Source organism: Hemicordylus capensis, chromosome 2 (genome assembly GCF_027244095.1).
Source record: "Hemicordylus capensis ecotype Gifberg chromosome 2, rHemCap1.1.pri, whole genome shotgun sequence".
Taxonomy (NCBI): domain Eukaryota; kingdom Metazoa; phylum Chordata; class Lepidosauria; order Squamata; family Cordylidae; genus Hemicordylus; species Hemicordylus capensis.
The window spans coordinates 242,477,881-242,496,356 of record NC_069658.1 but is presented as its reverse complement, the minus strand read 5'-3'; the positions used below and the strand labels follow the sequence as shown (position 1 = coordinate 242,496,356).

At 48.2% G+C, this 18,476-nt stretch overlaps 1 pseudogene; it reads right to left on the bottom strand.

Annotated features, from left to right (window-relative positions):
- Positions 1 to 18,258, bottom strand: part of LOC128347584 (zinc finger protein 420-like) — a 40,065-nt pseudogene extending 21,807 nt beyond the window's left edge.
- Between the last annotated feature and the right edge of the window lie 218 nt (positions 18,259 to 18,476).

Here is an 18,476-nt window from a genome sequence, read left to right as displayed (position 1 = left end):
GGCCAGGACTCAGGGGCAGAGCATCCGCTTGGCAGGTAGAAGGTCCCAGCTTCAATCTCTGCAGCATCTCCAGGAAGGGCTGGGAGAGACTCCTGTCTGAAACCTCAGAGAGCCACTGCCAGTCTGTGTAGTCAATACTGAGCTAGACAGACCAATGGACTGACTCGGTAGATGGCAGCTTCCTATTAAGTTCAAGGGGACTACTTTGAGCAACGTTCCTCATGTCAGTTAGCGACTCTCTTCTCTAGGGCCTCTGATTCCCCCCACCCCCCAACTCTGCAATCCTTCTGGTCAAACAATTCATTGGTTGGGCAACCCTTTAATATGGCTTACACTAGGAGAGATGAGCTAGCTTCTTCCAGAAAGTTAATGGCAGTAGGGGCGAGCCTGAAAGGATTGTAATAATTTGTGTTAGCTGGTTATTTCCCAAAATAGCTGCATTTCGGCACAACTGCATCGGAGATGATGATGTATTATTTATTACTATCTAACTATCTATATCACCATCCCATACAGAATAAAGAATAAAACAAAACATACAGCTGGGAACACAGTTAAACCAAATATGAAATTTAAAATGTATTAAATCAAAATGGAAACAATTAAAAAGACTGCTAAAAACATAAGACATTTTTAAAAGCCGGATTGAATGAGAAAAGTCCAAGAGAAGCATGGGTGACATCCCCTAAACCTCCTTTCCAACAGAATCTATAATCTGTGCTGTAGACATGCTCTTGTGCTGGGGGTTATGTACAACCGTCTTCATATCTTCTTCTCCAGAAACCCTTTAATTGAGTTTCCTGACCATATTCTGCAGTGTCAACAGCTGAGCACTTATCCCCCTTCTTCATAAGGATTTTTTTAAAAATTATCCTGCTCTTCTTCAAGTAGCATCTAATAAACCTGCAAGCCAAGACCATTGTTTACTGAATTTACTTAGGCATAAGCTTTTCAAAGGCTGTCAACCTTTTAGTGACCTGTAAATGAAGTCAATAATTCCTTTTCATAATGTTCTGTACTGGGATTCCAGCCAACAGAGAAAGCCTTATTGGATGAAGCCAGCTAGTCTCACATGCTCCTTCCCACAGTACCCAATCGGATGCATCTTGGAAGCCCAGAAGCAGGGCATGAAGACTGTTGCCCCCTCCCACTACTGATCCCCTGAAACTGGTATTCGGAGGTATACTGCCTCTGAACCTGGAGGTTCCATGTAGCCCTCATGAAAGTTGCCACTGATAGCCCAATTCTCCATGCATTTTCTTGATCACTGTTAGAACCATCCTGTTTCAGTGCACCCCACTCCTGCCTGTCTCCCTAAAAGAGAAGCCCATGGGTTTCGCTGCGCTTTGGCAGTCATGGAATAAGAAAAAACACCAGCTTCTGAAGTGGGAAGGTCACAGCATACCCCTTAGTGTTAGTAAATGGTTAGTAAATTGAACTGCAGTGCTGCAGGGAAAATGCATAACACCTCTCAGGTATTCCCATCTGAAGGCCATTCACTGGAAGGTTTGGAATAAATTAATCAAAAATTATTTTGATTAATTTATTTTCTATCCCAAGAGGAAAGGAACTGTGGGAATTCCTAAGACAAGGTGCCTATCATGAGCCCCAGAGAAGGGCTGACCCACCCGCTTCCCTAATCTAAGAGCCATCTCTAAAACAAGGCCGGCTTCCCCAGTGGAAAGACTCACCCAACCAGGCACATGGACAGAGCAAGGAAAGGAGAATGGCTGAGGCTTCGCCTGCCCAAAAAGCCTGGCTTTGCAGAACCACCAGCTCTTCACAATCTCACTGTCCAACAAAGTACAGTTTGGAATTGAAGTCACAGACTTGGCCATTTGAGCACAAACACAGGGAGCGAAAGAAGGGTCGTCTCCCAGAGGCCAAAGGGTCTTAGCCCTTCATCTCCATGCCGCTTCTGAGATCTCTTTGCAGATTAACGAAAGGTAGATCTCCTTGCTGAGGTCTCAGCCCCAATTCCTTTCTTTGCAGAGTTGGATCTAGCAATGAGGGTCCGTGTGCTCTGCATATGGGCCCCCAGGGGGAGCCACCTATGGTCCTGCCATTTGCCGCCTCTGCCAGAGGGCCCAAGCCATTTGGCACCACCCACCCCTGGCCTCCACTTAGCAGGAGCTGAGTGGTGCCTTCATTATACCATGTTGCAGCTGGAACAAGGAAGCCAGCCAGTCACATCAGTGAATGGAGGCGTGCGGTGGGCAACTGGCCAATGGCAGTGCTGATGGGTGAGCAGAGGCCAATAGCGGAGAGTAGATGGAGAAAGTAGTGGAGGCAGCAGTGGCCCACCAAGATATGTAAACACAAGCCACTGCCAATGTTGCTATGCCTCTGCTGCTTTGCCCCTCTTCACCTCCTGTTTCTTTTCAACCCACAAGTGGAGCCAAGCTCCCAGGACCACAGCACTTCACTACCCCAAACAAACCAGATATCTTTTTAAAGGTCCTGATTTTTAACGGTTTTGAGAACTAGAAGAGAGTTTTGCATTCCTTTTTAGGGGACATGAAAAGAGTTCATTCTCAAAAAGGGGAGAGCGGCTGTGGGCCTGAACCAGGACCTAGGCCCCAGATCTTTTCAGCATCTAGCAATGTCTCTGGTATGACTCCATATTTCCCTCATGAGGCAGTGTAGGGGGAGGTTTCCTCCAAACAACTATTCTGCAGGTCGTCCAAATACGACTCTGAACTCAGGCTGCTAAAGCTGAAACGATTCTTAGAGAATCGGTGTAAGGCCACAAACACCAACACAAAGTATTATGCTGCTACCTTGTGATAGAGAGAGGAGGCCTGCCTTTCTGGGGGATCACACCCTTTACTTTTCTTTTAAAAAAAGAGAGAAGGGATAAGAGGCAAAAAAACAACAACAACTAAAGTGGGTGAACATCAGTAGGTAAAATCGAAGCTATGATCACTTTTTAAGAGAAGACGACTGGATGCATGCTTCAGTGCTGAACTGGCACCGAAGAGAGAAGTATTGCCCTTTATAAGCTAGGCCCTCCTTTTGTCAGATGCACTCCTCAGAAGCTCAAACCACAAGTAAGATGCAAGCTTTTAAGGCGGACGTGGTTTGGGCTCATTTCCCCAAAGCAGATTAATGTAGCTCTTTTCCAGGAATTCATATACAACATGCAGAGTAGTACTTCAGTGAGGAATAAAGAATTGCATCCAATCAAAGATCTTCCAACACTTCAAGCATTTATTTGGTTTCACCAGCATGAAGCTTCTGATGAGAAATCAGGTTTGTGTAGTATCCGAAGCTCTTTCCACACTCCAAGCATGTAAATGGTTTCTCTCCTGTGTGAATCCTTTGATGTGAAGTGAGATTTGAACTCCGACTGAAGCCTTTTCCACACTCCAAGCATCTATACGGTTTCTCTCCTGTGTGAATCCTTTGGTGTACAGTAACATCTGAACTTTTACTAAAACTCTTTCCACACTCCATGCATGTATATGGTTTCTCCCCTGTGTGAATCCTTTGATGTAAAGTAAGGTGGTGCTTATGGCAAAAGCTCTTTCCACACTCCAAGCATTTATATGGTTTCTCCCCTGTGTGAATCCTTTGATGTTCAGTGAGTTGTGCATTTTTTCTAAAATTCTTTCCACACTGCAAGCATCTATATGGTTTCTCCCCTGTATGAATCCTTTGGTGTGAAATGAGATGTGCATTTTGACTGAAGCCTTTTCCACATTCCAAACATCTATATGGTTTCTCCCCTGTGTGAACCCTTTTGTGAGAAGCCAGGCTTGTGTTGTGACTGAAGCTCTTTCCACACTCCAAGCATGTATATGGTTTCTCTCCTGTGTGAATCCTTTGATGTGAAGTCAGGTTTGTGCTGAGGCTGAAGCCTTTTCCACACTCCAAGCATGTATATGGTTTCTCTCCTGTGTGAAGCCTTCGATGTAACGTTAAGCTTGCTCTATGACTGAAGCTCTTTCCACACTCCAAGCATGTAAATGGTTTCTCCCCTGTATGAATCCTTTGGTGTGAAGTCAGGCTTGTGCTGTGACTGAAGCTCTTTCCACACTCCAAGCATGTATATGGTTTCTCCCCTGTGTGAATCCTTTGATGAAAACTGAGGCTTGCACTCACTCTAAAGCTCTCTCCACACACCAAACATTTACATGGTTTCTCACCTGTGTGAATATGTTGATGTAAAATCAGGCTTGTGCTGGTACTGAAGCACTTTCCACACTCCAAGCATCTATATGGTTTCTCTCCGGTGTGAATCCTTTCATGTACATTAAGTTGTACACTTTGACTGAAACTCTTTCCACACTCCAAGCATTTATATGGTTTCTCCCCAGTGTGAATCCTTTGGTGTGAAGTCAAGCTTGTACTGCGACTGAAGCTCTTTCCGCACTCCAAACATCTATATGGTTTCTCCCCTGTGTGAATCCTTTGGTGTGAAATCAGGCTTGTACTGTGACTGAAGCTCTTTCCACACTCCAAGCATGTATATGGTTTCTCTCCTGTGTGGATTCTTTGATGTACAATAAGTTTTGCTCTTTGCCTGAAGCCCTTTCCACATTCTAAGCATTTATATGGTTTCTCTTCCGTATGCATTTCCCCCTGAGTCTGAAGGCTGAATTCAGAACTGAAGCTCTTCCTGTTGAAAGCATAAAGAGTTTTCTCTACTGCTTTCTCCTTTCCCCCCTCGATTGTGAGTCTATGCAATTCACCATGCAGAGAAGCAGTAGATCCATTCCTCTTCTTCTGTTTGAATCCTCTGTGGGGCTTTCCCTCATTCTCTTTCTCCCAATCATTACCTGCTGGAATGAAGAGAGAAAACTGATCAGGGCTGAGATAGTCAAGGGGCCTCAGATCAACGATGCAGCCTCAGTCACATGTTCTCTTGACGGGAGAACAAGACAGCCATACTTCACTGAATTTATGAGCCCTTGGGTTTTTGGTGCCCTGGGCACAGTATGATTTGGTATCCCACAATTCAGTAGAGAGAGAAATCAGATATCTAGAAGGAATTTAGTGATTTACATGATAATCTCAATGAAAACTATAATGAGAAGATCAAGCAGCTTAGAATGAACTCTTACGTACAATGAACTCATTGAAAGTGCCGACTCAGTGAGGCGGCTGCTGTGGAAAAAACCAATGACATTCTAGGGATCATTAGGAATGGGATTGAAAATAAAAATGCTAATATAATCATGCCCATGTACAAATCTATGGTATGGTCACATCTGGAGTACTGCACACTGTTTTGGCCACCGTATCTTAAGGAAGATATTGTAGAACTGGAAAAGGTGCAGAATTGGTCAACCAAGATGATCAGGGGCCTGGAGCACCTTCCTTATGAGGCTAGGCTATAGCGTCTGCGGCTCTTTACCTTAGAAAAGAGGTGACGAAGGGGAGACATGATCGAGGTGTATAACATTATGCATGGAGTGGAGAGTGTGGACAGAGTGAAATTTTTCTCCCTCATGAAACGCCATGAAACGGAAGGTCATGAAATTTAGGACCAACAAGAAGAGTTGCATAATTGATCTATGGAATTCCTTGCCATGGGACTTGATGATGTCCACCAGCTTGGATGGCTGTAAAAGGGGCATAGACAAATTCATGGTGGACAGGTCTGTCAATGGCTACTAGTCTGGTGGCTGAGGGCCACTTCCAGCCTCAGAGGCACAATGTCTCTCAGTACCAGTTGCAGGGGAGCAACCGCAGGAGAGAGGGTGTGCCCTCACCTCTTGCCTGTGGGCTCTCCAGAGGCATCTGGTGGGCAACTGTGTGAAACAGGATGCTGGACTAGATAGGTCTTTGGCCTGATCCAGCAGGGCTGTTCTTATGTTCTTAACTGAAATGAACACTGCAGAGAGACACAGAGCTGTGATAATAGGCGACTTCAGTTACCCACACATAGACTGGGTCAATTCACATGCACATAATGACAAAGAGGCCACTAAATAACTGTGCCTTGGAACAGCTGGTCATGGGACTAACCAGGGAGAAGTTGTCCTTGGACTTTATCCTCAGTGGTGCTCAGGACCTGGGGCGAGACATCAGTCTCATGGAACCATAAGGGAACAGTGACCGTAGTGTGCTCAAATTCAGCGTATATGAGAGCAGAGAACTGCCAAGGAAATCTAACACGGATACTATGGACTTCAGAAGAACAACCATCTCTAAAAGGAGGAGTTTGGTGAAAAGAAAGCTGAGAGGGGAAATCAGGAGGACCAATTTGCTCCAGAATGCATGGAATTGATTTAAAACATCTCCCCACTTGCCACTAGGGTATACACTGCTGGGGGTGGGTGGTGGGTGGGCTGCAGCTGGGCAAAGCAAAGCCTTCTGCTGGGGACCTGTTCTGCGCCAAGCACATGCCTATGGCTGAAGAAATGGTGGGTTTGGGGTTGAGTGTGACAGTAGCCCCGACCAAAGAATCAGTGAAGACCACTGATTTAGCCAAAAGCATCAAGGGGAATAATGAAAACTTCTTTAAATATGTCAGACTCAGGAAACCTGCCAGGAAGATGGTTGGACCTTTATATGACAAAGGACAGAAAGGGATGATTAAGGAGGATATGGAGATTGCAGAGAACCTGAATGAGTTCCTTGCATCTGTCTTCATGGAAGAGGATAATGAGCATATATCCACACATGAACTGAGCTTCTCACACCTGGAGGCTGAAGAACTGAGTCACACAGAGGTGACAAGAGGTGACGTTCTAAACTGTCTTGAAACATTAAAAGTTAACAAATCACCAGGGTCAGATGGCATCCACCCAAGAGTTCTTGAAGAACTCAAATATCAAATTGCTGATATTCTGGCAAAACTATGTAACTTATCTTTATAGTCAGGCTCTGTACCAGAGCACTGGAAAGTAGCCAACATAACAACAATTTTCAAAAAGGGATCGGTGGCGGGGTCCCAAGAAATTACAGGCCAGCTAGCTTAACACCTGTTCTAGGCAAATTGATGGAAAGCACACTTAAGGATAAAACTGTTAAACTTATAAAAGAACAGGCCCTGCTCAAGGGGAACCACCGTTGCTTCTGCGATAATCAATCTTGCCTCACCAACCCTTTGGAGTTTTCTTTGAATATCAGTAGGCATATATGAACAGAGATTATCCAGGTGACATAGTATACTTGGACTTCCAAAAAGCTTTATCAAGTTCCTCATCAAAATCTCTTGATAAAACTTCGCAGTCATGGATTAAGGGGACAGGTTCATGTGTGGATTGGTAACTGGAAGGACAGGAAATAGAGGACAGGAATAAATGGACATAAATAAGAAGTGAGGTCCACCAGCGATCTGTATTGGGACCTGTTCCCTTTAATTTATTCATAAATGATGTAGATGTTGGGGTAAACAGCAAAGTGGCTATATTTGCAGAGGACACTAAACTATTTAGGGTAGTGAAATACAACATATCACATCACATATACGCTCATCACATAAACGCTAACGCTAATAACCAACGAAATTATCTGCCATGGGATGTGATGATGGCTACCAGCCTGTATGGCTTTAAAAGGGACTAAGGTCCTACTACGGGTGCCACAAACCTGTTTTGTGGCAACTCGGGACCGGGCCTTTTCTGTGGCTGCCCCAGGGCTTTGGAACGCACTCCCTGCTGAAATAAGAGCATCTCCTTCTCTGTTTGCTTTTAGGAGGACCCTGAAGACACACTTGTTTTCCCAGGCCTTCAGTTGAGATTGTATTTTTAAAAATTTTATGAGTTTTTAATGTGTTTTTATCTATGATTTTTATCTTTTATTGAATTTTAAATGTGTTATATTTTATGTTTTAATTCTGTACACCGCCTAGAGATGTTTATACTAGGCGGTATATAAATTAAATAAACAAATAAATAAATAAGGCAGATTCATGGAAGACAAGTCTATCAATGTCTACAAGCAATGGCTATAGGCTGCCACCTTCAGCCTCAAAGGTAAGATGCCTCCAAAAACCAATAGCAAGGGAGCAACAGCAGGAGAGAGTACAAGCCCTCACATCTTGCCTGGCAGGCTTCCCAGAGGCATTCTTTACTCTTTACTAACCAACGTCAGAGTCCTGGGACCCCTTTCGCCAAAACTATGGTAAAAACTGCCAGCCAACCAGCTCTTATCGAGTAGTTGGCTCCAAGCCAAGGAAAAGGTCTGCCACGGATGAATGCTGGTGACCGGCTTAGTTGGCTAGCACAGAAAAAGACCTACTCAGGAGGTGGTGTCCTTCATCTGTGTGAAGCTAATAGAAAGATCCTGGATGCAAGAAGATCACTCCTTCCCTTGCCTTCTACGGACTCTCTCTGTGCCATGCAGCACCCATTTAAAACCCCTTCTCTCCTTTCCTCATCACCCTTCGTGTGTAACAAAGCCTCCCTTGTGTCTGTCTTCCCTTGTGCTTTCTCTGTCCGCCCACCACTAGTGTTTGCTCCACCACTAAGGAATAAATATACTCATCCACTGAAAACGCGGCTGCAGTTCATTCAGAAAGCCCCACATCTGCCTACCTCACTGCTTTTCCTCCAACCATTCACTACTTTGCCCTCCCTTCAGAATTGCCTATTCTAGGAATCCCCTTTCTTGCCATTGCTACGATATTCAGATGAGAGGAGACATAACAGAAGTCTATAAAATCATGCATGGCGTGGAGAAAATTGATATAAATCTTTCTCCCTCTAACATAACACTAGAACTAGGGGTCATCATATGAAAAGGATTGCCAAAAAAAAATTAGGACCAACAAAAGAAAGGACTTTTTCACACAACACATAATCAACTTGTGCAATTATCTGCAACAAGATGTGGTGACAGCCAACAACCTGAATGGCTTTAAGAGTGGTTTGGACAAATTCATGGGGGACAAGTCTTTCAACAGCTACTAGTATGAGGGCTATAAGCCACTTCCAGCCTCAGAGGCAAGATCCCTCTGAATACCAGTTGCAGGGGAGTAACAGCAGGAGAGAGGACATGCCCTTGCCTCTTGCCTGTGAGCTTCTCAGAGGCATCTGGTGGGCCACTGTGTGAAACAGGACGCTGGACTAGATAGCCCTTGGGCCTGATCCAGCAGAGCTGTCCTTATGTTCTTAAAGGGTTTTCAATACATTCCAATTATACTCATTGAATGTATTGCTTTCTTTTGCAAATTCACCATGTGTATGTTTATTTTCCACATTTCCTCTTAATGTGTAATTTCTCATTCTCTTTTTAACACAGGTATGGAGAATTGTGTGGATGCTGGAAGGGATTTAACATAATTCTTTCCTCATAGCCAGATTATTATTGGAGACTTTGAGCCTGAAGCTCTGTTGGGGATCAGTCAATGGGTGTGAACAAGTTGGAACTTAATCCAGACCAGAGAGACTTTTTTGGACATCTGAGCAGGAGATATACTGTACACACAATTGACATGCACAAAATTAGTTCACAGTCTTGATTCAGGCGCAAGGCCCAAATGGGGACCCTTCTCTGATGGCGGCAATTCATAGGACTTGGCTTGCTATTTACTGCTCAGGGTGAGTCCCGTTACATCAGGGATTCTCAAACTTGGGTCCTCAGGTGTTATTGGACTTCAACTCCCATAATCCCCAGCCTCAGTGGCCTTTGGTTGGGGATTATGGGAGTTGAAGTCCAATAACACCTGAGGACCCAAGTTTGAGAATCACTGCGTTACATAGTTGAGTTGAGGGAACTTCTCCAAGGACCAATCTCTGCATGCATCCCAGATCTCCCTCTCTTCACTGAGATCTCCCTCCCTCCAGACTCTCAGGCTCCTTAGGGGAGGGGCAGAGCACCTGCAGAAGGTCTCCGTTTCAGTCTCTGTCAGCATCTCCAGGTAGGACTGGGGAAAATCCTCATCTGAAACCCTGCAGAGCTGCTGCCAGTCAGTGCAGAGAACCATGAATGAGATGGACCCATGCTCTGAACCCAAATAAAGCAGCTTCATATCTTCAGAGTCTGATAGATGAAGTCTCCTTGGGGTTCTGATTTATTTCATGTATTTATATCCCACCTTCACACCACTGTGTGCCTCCTGTGAGGAAGGTTAGCCTGAGAGATTATTGGCTCAGAGTCACCCAACAAGCTTCATCACGGAGGAGTATTTGATCCCAGATCTTCAAGACCTTTAACCTTCTGACTACTATAGCACACTGGTTCTCTGGCCCACATGTGGACTGAACCCAGTTATCTGCACCTTGCTCTCACCAACTTCAGCAAACCAGACACATCTCTATTTTCCTCTTCCAGTCTCCCCCTTCAGCAAAAAAGAGGGAGACTTACCCAGAGAGGATACAGTCTCATAATTCTCCTCCGTGACTGCCCTGTGCAGGGCTCTTTGGGCTGGATCCAGCAGAGCCCACTCCTCCTCTGTGAAATGCACAGCCACCTCCTCAAAGGTCACCGGACCCTGGAAGTAGAAGAAGAGGAAGAAGAAAGCATTTTCTCCCTCACAGGACACATAAGGCCCCTTTCTCTTCCCAGCACAATCCAAATGGGCTGTTAACATAAGCTTGGAGGAGAAGGGCAGGAATGATTCCCTTGCAAGGTCATTAATTCTATTTATAGATTACTTTTCACAAAAATCTTCAAAGGAGTTTACACAGCAAATAAACAGAAATGGAGGGGGAGGTGCTCTGTCTCAAAGGTGGTCCAATTGTGACACAAGAGAGAGAGATTGGGACACCAACACCTGCCACTGGAAAACACACAATCCTGTGATGAAGAGGAAAATTGCTGACCTCCTGCTACATATCTGACTGTCAAACCTTTCGAAGGCTCTTCCTTGCCCAGATTAAAGATTAAAGCCTTCACATGTGGCCTTCACAGTCATACCAGCTGGCAGTTCTGACAGATGCCAAAGGAAAGAGAGATGCTTTCACACCCAGGGGGAGTAGCAGCTCTTCTGTAAGGGCAAGAAGGGTGGCGCCCCCCTCCCCCAATCCAGTAAAAACACACATACACACCCACTTCTCTTGCTCAGCTGGTTGCCTCCTTGTTTCCCTCCCTCCCCGCTCTGGCTCTAGGGTAGTCGGTGTCTCCATCGCCCACACTGTACTGCTCAGTGCCTGCACAGTCCAAGGAGTCTGCATTCTGAAGGCAGTCAGGGTATGCTTAAATTTTTTGCTAAAGTGGGCGACGCCGTCACCTCTCAGCAGATAAGAGTAGACTTGAGTTCCAACTTGTCTACACATGCGCTTCAATTCTGGGCGGGGAAAAGTGGCGGCAGCGGCCTTTCTTTCCCCCAGCAGTCTAGGAGAGCTATGGCTCTTCTAGGAGTCGCGTGCGTACACACACCTGTAGCCTGAAGTGATAGTTGCCTTGAGAACCACCAACAGCATTTATGGGAGAAGAGCTGGTCTTGTGGTAGCAAGCATAAATTGTTCCCTTTGCTGAGCAGGGTCCACCCTTGTTTGCATTTGAATGGGAGACATGTGAGCACTGTAAGATATTCCCTTTGGGGGATGGGGCTACTTGGGGAAGAGCAGCACCTGCATACTTGCAGAAGGTTGCAGGTTCTGCTCCCTGGCATCTCCAAGGCAGAGCTGAGAGGCACTGGCTCCACCTCCAGCCATGTCTACACTGGCTCCACCCATTACCTGCTCTGCCTAGTGCCCACCCAGTCCCAGGAGCCACCAGCCGCCACTGCCAGGGGGATGTGGGGCAGACAAAGGTGATTTGTTCATTCCCTCTCCTCCTCCTCCCCCTGTGACCCCTCCCCTACCTGATCTGGTTGCACTGAAGCCTCTTCTGCTCCACCAGCAAGAAGAGATGGCCGAGAAGCCAATGGAAGAGTCAGTCCAGTACCTGCGGATCACACAAGAGTGACGGAAAGATGTTGGTGCAAGAAATATAGAATCAAGAATAGTAACAAAGAAATCTTTATGTTGGCTTAGTGCACAAATCAAAAGATGGATTCCGATGGCTATGTCAGTTTTTGAGTTGAAAACTGCCATAACTCAACATATTTTTAAACTGTGGGAGAGGCTGGAGAAAAAAGTGCCCCCCCCCGCAACACACCCAGCCAAAGCAAATTATCAAGGGAGCATGAAAGACCCCCTGATAACTTGGCAAAGAGGCACCTTTTAACGTGCTTAGTCTCTTTATTTAGCAGGGGGAGAGTAACTGGCCCTATCCACCCCCAGCACAGGACCTCCAGTGACTGTTGCGGGTGTCTATCTTAAGTTTCTTTTTAGATTGTGAGCCCTTTGGGGACAAGGAGCCATCATATTTATTTGTTATTTCTCTGTGTAAATTGCCCTGAGCCATTTTTGGAAGGGTGGTATAGAAATTGAATGAATGAATGAATGAATGAATGAATGAATGAAAGCAGGGCTAGGAGTTCAAGTGGCCTCCCTCCATCATGTACATCTGGCCAAAAAAAATAAATAAATAAAGGACAAGAAATGAAAGGAGAAAGAGAGCAGAGAAAGTCCTGAGAGGATACTTGTATGGGATGTTCCCTCTCTGGGTGACTTTCTTCAAGCAAAGATGGGTAATTCCAGCTCACTTCCAGGCCTTTCCCTTCCAGAAGAGGCAGGCAAATCTTTTTTCTCGGGCGGGAGGTCACCCAATGGCACAACCTTGCCTCTCATCTGCCCAAACCAGTTCTCCACTCTGGGTTCACCCCTGGTCTCAGCCTCCCCTTGAGCTCCATTGAGGGCAGCACTGTAGAAAACTCAGATAGACATGATAACATATTTTGATGGAGGCACAGGAGTGCATGGTGGTTGGGGAGGCAGCATACTAAAAGGGTCTTTCCTGCACACCAAATCCTCCAACTTGAGGCGTCAAGGATCTACACAGCAGAGCAGCCTCCACACTCATCTGCCCAAATAATTTCTTGCCTCTACACACTCTCCCGCTCTCATTCTTTCCTTGAGATCCGTTGAGTGCAGCATTATAGAAAATCAGAAGAGACATCAGAAAGATATACTGAGGGGACATACAAGTGCATATTTGGGGGAGCATGTCCAATGTGCCTCTCCTTCAAGTAACCCCAGGGGTCCCGCAGCAGGAGAGGAGATGGGAACACTTGCCTTCCCCATTGCCTACCCTTGGTTATCATCAGGACGGAGAGGTTGATGGGAAAGATGGCAGCCTGGAGAATTGATGATTTCCAATCTACCTATATAATTCTCTAAGTTGTACCCATAGCTAATACCGAGAGTTCACGAGCAGAAGCATCACGGTGATTGGGCAGTGAGGATTCCATATGCAAATAGGGAGGAGGAGCCTGTGGCACCATGGTGATTGGGCAGTGGGGATTCCACATGCTGATAGGGAGGAGGAGCCTTTGATGGTTAAGGACAGTTGGAATGCAACCGTTACTGGTCGGAAAATGTTCTTCATTGTAGAGGAGAAGAATCTATATCTATATATACGTACTAGTATTTTTAAGCCCGTTATAATAACGGGTGCTAGGTTCCCCCCCCCCTTTATTCCTTCTTCCTTTCTCTCACCCTTTTTGTTTGTTTGTTTCTTTTTTCTTTCTGACTCTCTTCGTTTGGTTTTGGGGGGGTGTTTCTTTAACTTTTTGAATTGTGCTTGGGCGGCCGGGCCAGACCCACCATCACCGCCTCTTGGCTCTCCGCAGTAAAGACAGTAGCGGTCAGGCCGGACACTTCTGCCGGCTCTAATCTCCCCGCCCGCCCCCACCTGATTAAGGGCCAAATCGGCCCAAACAACTGCCGCCGCGGCCGCTGCCACTACCGACCGACCGCCCTCCCAGCTGCCCGAGTCCTCCTCACCCCCGTCTTAGGCCCGCGTCAAGGACCATAACCGGAGAAGGAGAGAGGAGCTCGCAAACAGAGCTCCTCTCTCTGCAAAGCCTCTGCCCGAACTGACGCCTGTTGCGTCCTTTGCGCCCAAAGTGCCAGTTCGGGCAGAGGCTTTGCAGAGAGAAGAGCTCTGTTTGCGAGCTCCTCTCTCCTTCTCCGATTATGGTCCTTGACGCGGGCCGCAGACGGGGTTGAGGAGGACTCGGGCAGCTGGGAGGGCGGGCGGGCGGCGGCAGTGGCAATTGTTTGGGCCGATTTGGCCCTTAATCAGGTGGGGGGGCGGCGGGGGCGGCTGCTGGTGGCAAGTGAGAGAGCGGCGGGAGGGGTAAGTAAACCCTCCCGCCGCTGGTACCTCCCCCCCACTCTTTTCTTTCCTCCCGGCCTTTAAAAATTTTTTTTTCTTCCCCGCTGCTGTCCCGGTTCCTCCGCTACTCTCACAACCCTCCCGGATCCCCCGCTGCCGGCTCAGCCCTCCCCGTTCCCCCGCTGCTGCTTCAGTTTTCGACCCAGTTTCCCAGTTTCAGTTTTCGGCCCAGTTTCCCCCGCTGCTGCTTCACCAACATGGCCGCCCGTGTCAGGACGGCCGTATCTTTCACAGTTGCTCCGCGCATGCCCAGAACGGCCAAGAAAGACACGGGCCGAAGACAGGCACGGGATCACGCTTTAGCTCTTTATTATAGAGGATAAAAGGATAGTGGGCAGGGGTCTGTGAAGAGAGGGGTCATGAGGGAGGAAAGAGCCCCTTCAGGAGAAGGAGGTTGTCGTTGTGTGAATTAGAATGAGGAAACAAGATGGACAAGATCTGTTTACTCAGGAAGGGAGAGAGAGAGAAAGAGAGAGAAAGAAGCGAGGGAAAGAGATAAAGAAGGAAGTGTGAGGAACAGGCCCAAGTCTGTCAGCAGCCTGAGTGGAACGAGAGGCCATGGCAGCGCGTATTGGCAGCAAGGAAGGGCCCAGTCAACCACTGCTGCTGTTTGGTGTTACTGAGGCCATTGGTGGAGGCAGGCAGGCAGGCAAGGGTCAGGCCCGGGACTGTCAGTGGCTTGAGGGGAACGAGCAGCCATGGGGGTGGCGGCAGTGAGGAAGGGCCCGGTCCACTGCTGCTGCTGCTGCTCCTGTGGGGAGGAGCAGGAGCAGGGCTCGGGTGAGAAGGTCTCTGGGGATAGGGTGCTGCAGCCTGGCCAATAGGTGCCAGCAACACTGCAGCCACAACCAAGAGGGGTGAAGGGGATGAAAGCAACCAGATGGAGGAGGAGCAGCCGGAGTGCGGCTCAAGTGAGGGGGGCTGTGGCAGGGGGTAAGGGGAGCAATCAAGTACTAGCATGTAGATGCTCTGGATGGGTTAAGCTAGTATATATATATAATACGCTAAGGATGTACGTGGCAAGCCCCTCCCACACCGTGATTTACCAACTGGAGGTTACAAATCAGAAGCAGCTGTTGGGCAGTGGAGATTCTATATTTAGATAGGGAAGAGGAGCGGGGAGGGGGCAAGCGAGTGAGTGGGCAGGCAGGGAGGGATGGGTGGGTCAGTGGTGATGGGGAGATCGAGTGGCAGGGAGGGGATGAGCAAGTGAGCGGGTGGTTGGGAGGGTGCGAGTGAGTGAGTGAGTGAGCGGTGGGGAGGGGGCAAACGCACGGCGGGGGGCTGAGCGAGTGGAAGCGAGCGGGCGAGTGCATGAGCAAGCAGCGGGGGGGGGGGAGGTGAATGACTGAACAGTGGGGAAGGGGCGGCTGAGAGTGGGAGGCTAACACTGAGCAGTCAAGGAGGGGAAGGAGGAATGGGATGGAGGAGGAAGAGGAGGAGTGCAGCTCAGGTGAAGGTGGAGTGATCTCTGAGGTGAGGGTGTGTGTGGCAAGGGATGAAGGGAGCAATCAAGTACCAACACGCAGAAGCTATGTGCGGGTTACGTTAGTATATATAGTGGGTGGGGGGAAGCTGAGATTGGGTGACTGATACTGAGCAATCAAGCGGGGGGGGGGGGGGCGGGCAAGGAAAGCAATGAAGTCCTAGTACACAGATGCTCTGAGCGGGTTGAGCTAGTAATGATTAATTCTTGATACACATTCTCTATTTTTGTACAAGGTTATATTTAAACTCCATGCAAGAAAAAGTGTCTCCCCACAGTCTCTGCAAGTACAAGTTTGGATGTTTAAATCCTGAAACAAAATATTTTCTAAAACCTTTTTGCAAGAGGCTAGAAGGCAGCAGCCTCCTGAGAGAAACATCAAAGCATCCCATGTATTTCGAGGATATCTCAGCAAGAGGAAGACCAAGAAGATGTCCGACATCACTCCTTACCCAGCAAGTTGGCAGCTCCGCCAACTTCCTGTGAGGTCCACCTGGACAGTGGCCTCTGCTTGGCATCCAATGGAGCCCTCTCTGCCTCGGAGAAATCAGGAGCTGCTTCTGACAATGGTCCTGGAATCTGAAAGAGACAGAAGAAGAGATCCCAGACAGGGATCAGGGAGAGGTAGAGATTAGGACGGGTGCAGAACAAGGCCTGAGAAGGGGTCGGGTGTGTGGGGGGGATGTTATCTCCTTGGGCAATTCTCCAGTTGCCTTCTTGGGCAACTAGTGGCTTATTCCACTATCTCCTGGCTCACATTCCAGGCCCATTGCTAGACCCAGGATGAACCACTCTCTCACCAGTTGCTCTACCTGCTTCTCCTCCTCTGTCTGGCTCAGGAGGAAACCTTCTGCCAGGGCCACCGCCTGGGAACTGGTCTCTGCTCCACATTCTCTGATCCAGTTCTCCATCTTTGGGGGTAGGATGGTCAGGAATTGCTCCAGGATCACCAAGTCCAGGATCTGATTTTTCGTGTGTCTTTCTGGCATCAGCCACTGACGGCAAAGGTTGTGTAGCTGTTTACACACCTCTCGGGGGCCCATGGCATCGTGGTAGCATAACTGCTTGAAAGGCTGGCATTGTACAGTGGAGCTCAGGTTGCCTTTGCTGAAGATCTTCTGCGTGGTCCTTTCCCAGAATCCACCACCACTCTCAGCCTGGGTGGCATAGAGGCCAGCAGACTCTTTCGTTCCCATCTTCAATCTGTCCCTCCAACAAGTAGCCTCCAACAAGATTTAAAGAACTCCTTGTTCTCTCTTGAGGGATGAAGCTTTTTGACATCTAGATTCCACCTCGTGGATCTTTTTCCTCCACAAAAAGGAGAGAAATGCCAGAAGTCAACGAGAAACTAGCAATCCCCCTGCTAACTGGGCAAAGAGGCACCTTTTACCATGGTCATTCTTTTTATTTAGCAGGGAGAGAGTAACTGGCCCTATCCACCCCCAGCACAGTACTTCCAGTGACTGTTGCTAGTGTGTGTCTTATGTTTATTTTTTAGAATGTGAGCCCTTTGAGGACAGGGAGCCATCTTATTTGTTTGTTATTTCTCTTTGTAAACTGCCCTGAGCCATTTTTGGAAGGGCGGTATAGAAATAGAATTAAAAATAATTAATAATGATGATGATGATGATGATGATGATGATGATGATGATGTGTGGGGGAGGAAAGGGTGGGGCACAGGGCAAAGCCTTCAGTCCAGTGCAGCCTTTGGTCACCAACTCCAAGAACTCTCAAGCCTTCTTCCTCCTCTGGGCTTGCTTACAGCCCCCTCACCCTACAGCTGCACCTGTTTACTCTCTTTCCTCTCCAACACACCCTGTCCAGACCTCTCTCTCCTTTATTGCTCCACTTGAGGAGGGATTGTAGCTCAGTGGTTTCTTTGGCCAAGTCCCAAGTAAATAATCCTGGGCTAGATGGACCAGAGCTTTGACTCAGAAGGCAACTTCTTCAATGTTCTTCAGCTGCCTCTTAGGGCAGATGAAAATCGCTTGAAGCAGAACTGAGTCAACCCATGGGAGCTCCTGATTACTGAGAAGGGGGAAGAAACCCCCCAAACTGGGAAATATGGGAGGAGTAAGCAACACGGAGCATCTTCCAATGGGGTGAAAGCAACAAGGGTGGGGAGACCAAGGTTCTCCCCCACCCATCAGCAGCAGTCTTATCAGGCTCCATTATTTTTAGGCAGCTAAGCAACGCCTCGTCTCAGCAGGGGTGAACTCAAACCTGCTCCTCTCAGCTGAGGCCCCCTTTGGTCTCTCCCTTCCTGCTGCTGGGTCTCCCACCCACCCCATTCTTTGCCCACCTGGCATTGCCTACCATCCCTCTCCTCCAAGCCGACAGTGAACTCACCAGACGGCCTTCCTCACCCCGACAAGGGTGGAGAAGACAAAGGGCACACACACACCCGCCCCCCACCTGCCTCCCCCAGAAGGGGCGCAAGGGCTCCAGTCCCTTCTTCAGCGGGCTTCAGGCAGCAGCTCCGGATTTTAGTCCAGCAGCATTCCCAGCCAGGCCACCCTTGAGCAGATCCCGAAGAAAACTACGGGGGTGGGGGGTGCCCAGAGTACGTCTAGCCTTAAACGCTGCCCCGCTGAAATTCAGACAGAGCAGTGCATTTAGGGACACGTAGTTCCCTGAATGGCTACAACAATGGATGCACTCATTCAACGGACTACATTTCCCAGAATGCATTGTTCTGGAAATGGGGGTACGGGCTTCCCACTTCCAGCTAGGCTAGCCTGGAGGTGGCGCAGAGAGGGGTGAATGGCAATTGTAAAGCAAGAGCCGCGGAAGGGAATGCCGCTTTGGGCTGGAGGCAGGGGGGCTCCCGGCCAGCTGCGAAGGGCAGATCCTGCTGTCTGCTGTCTTC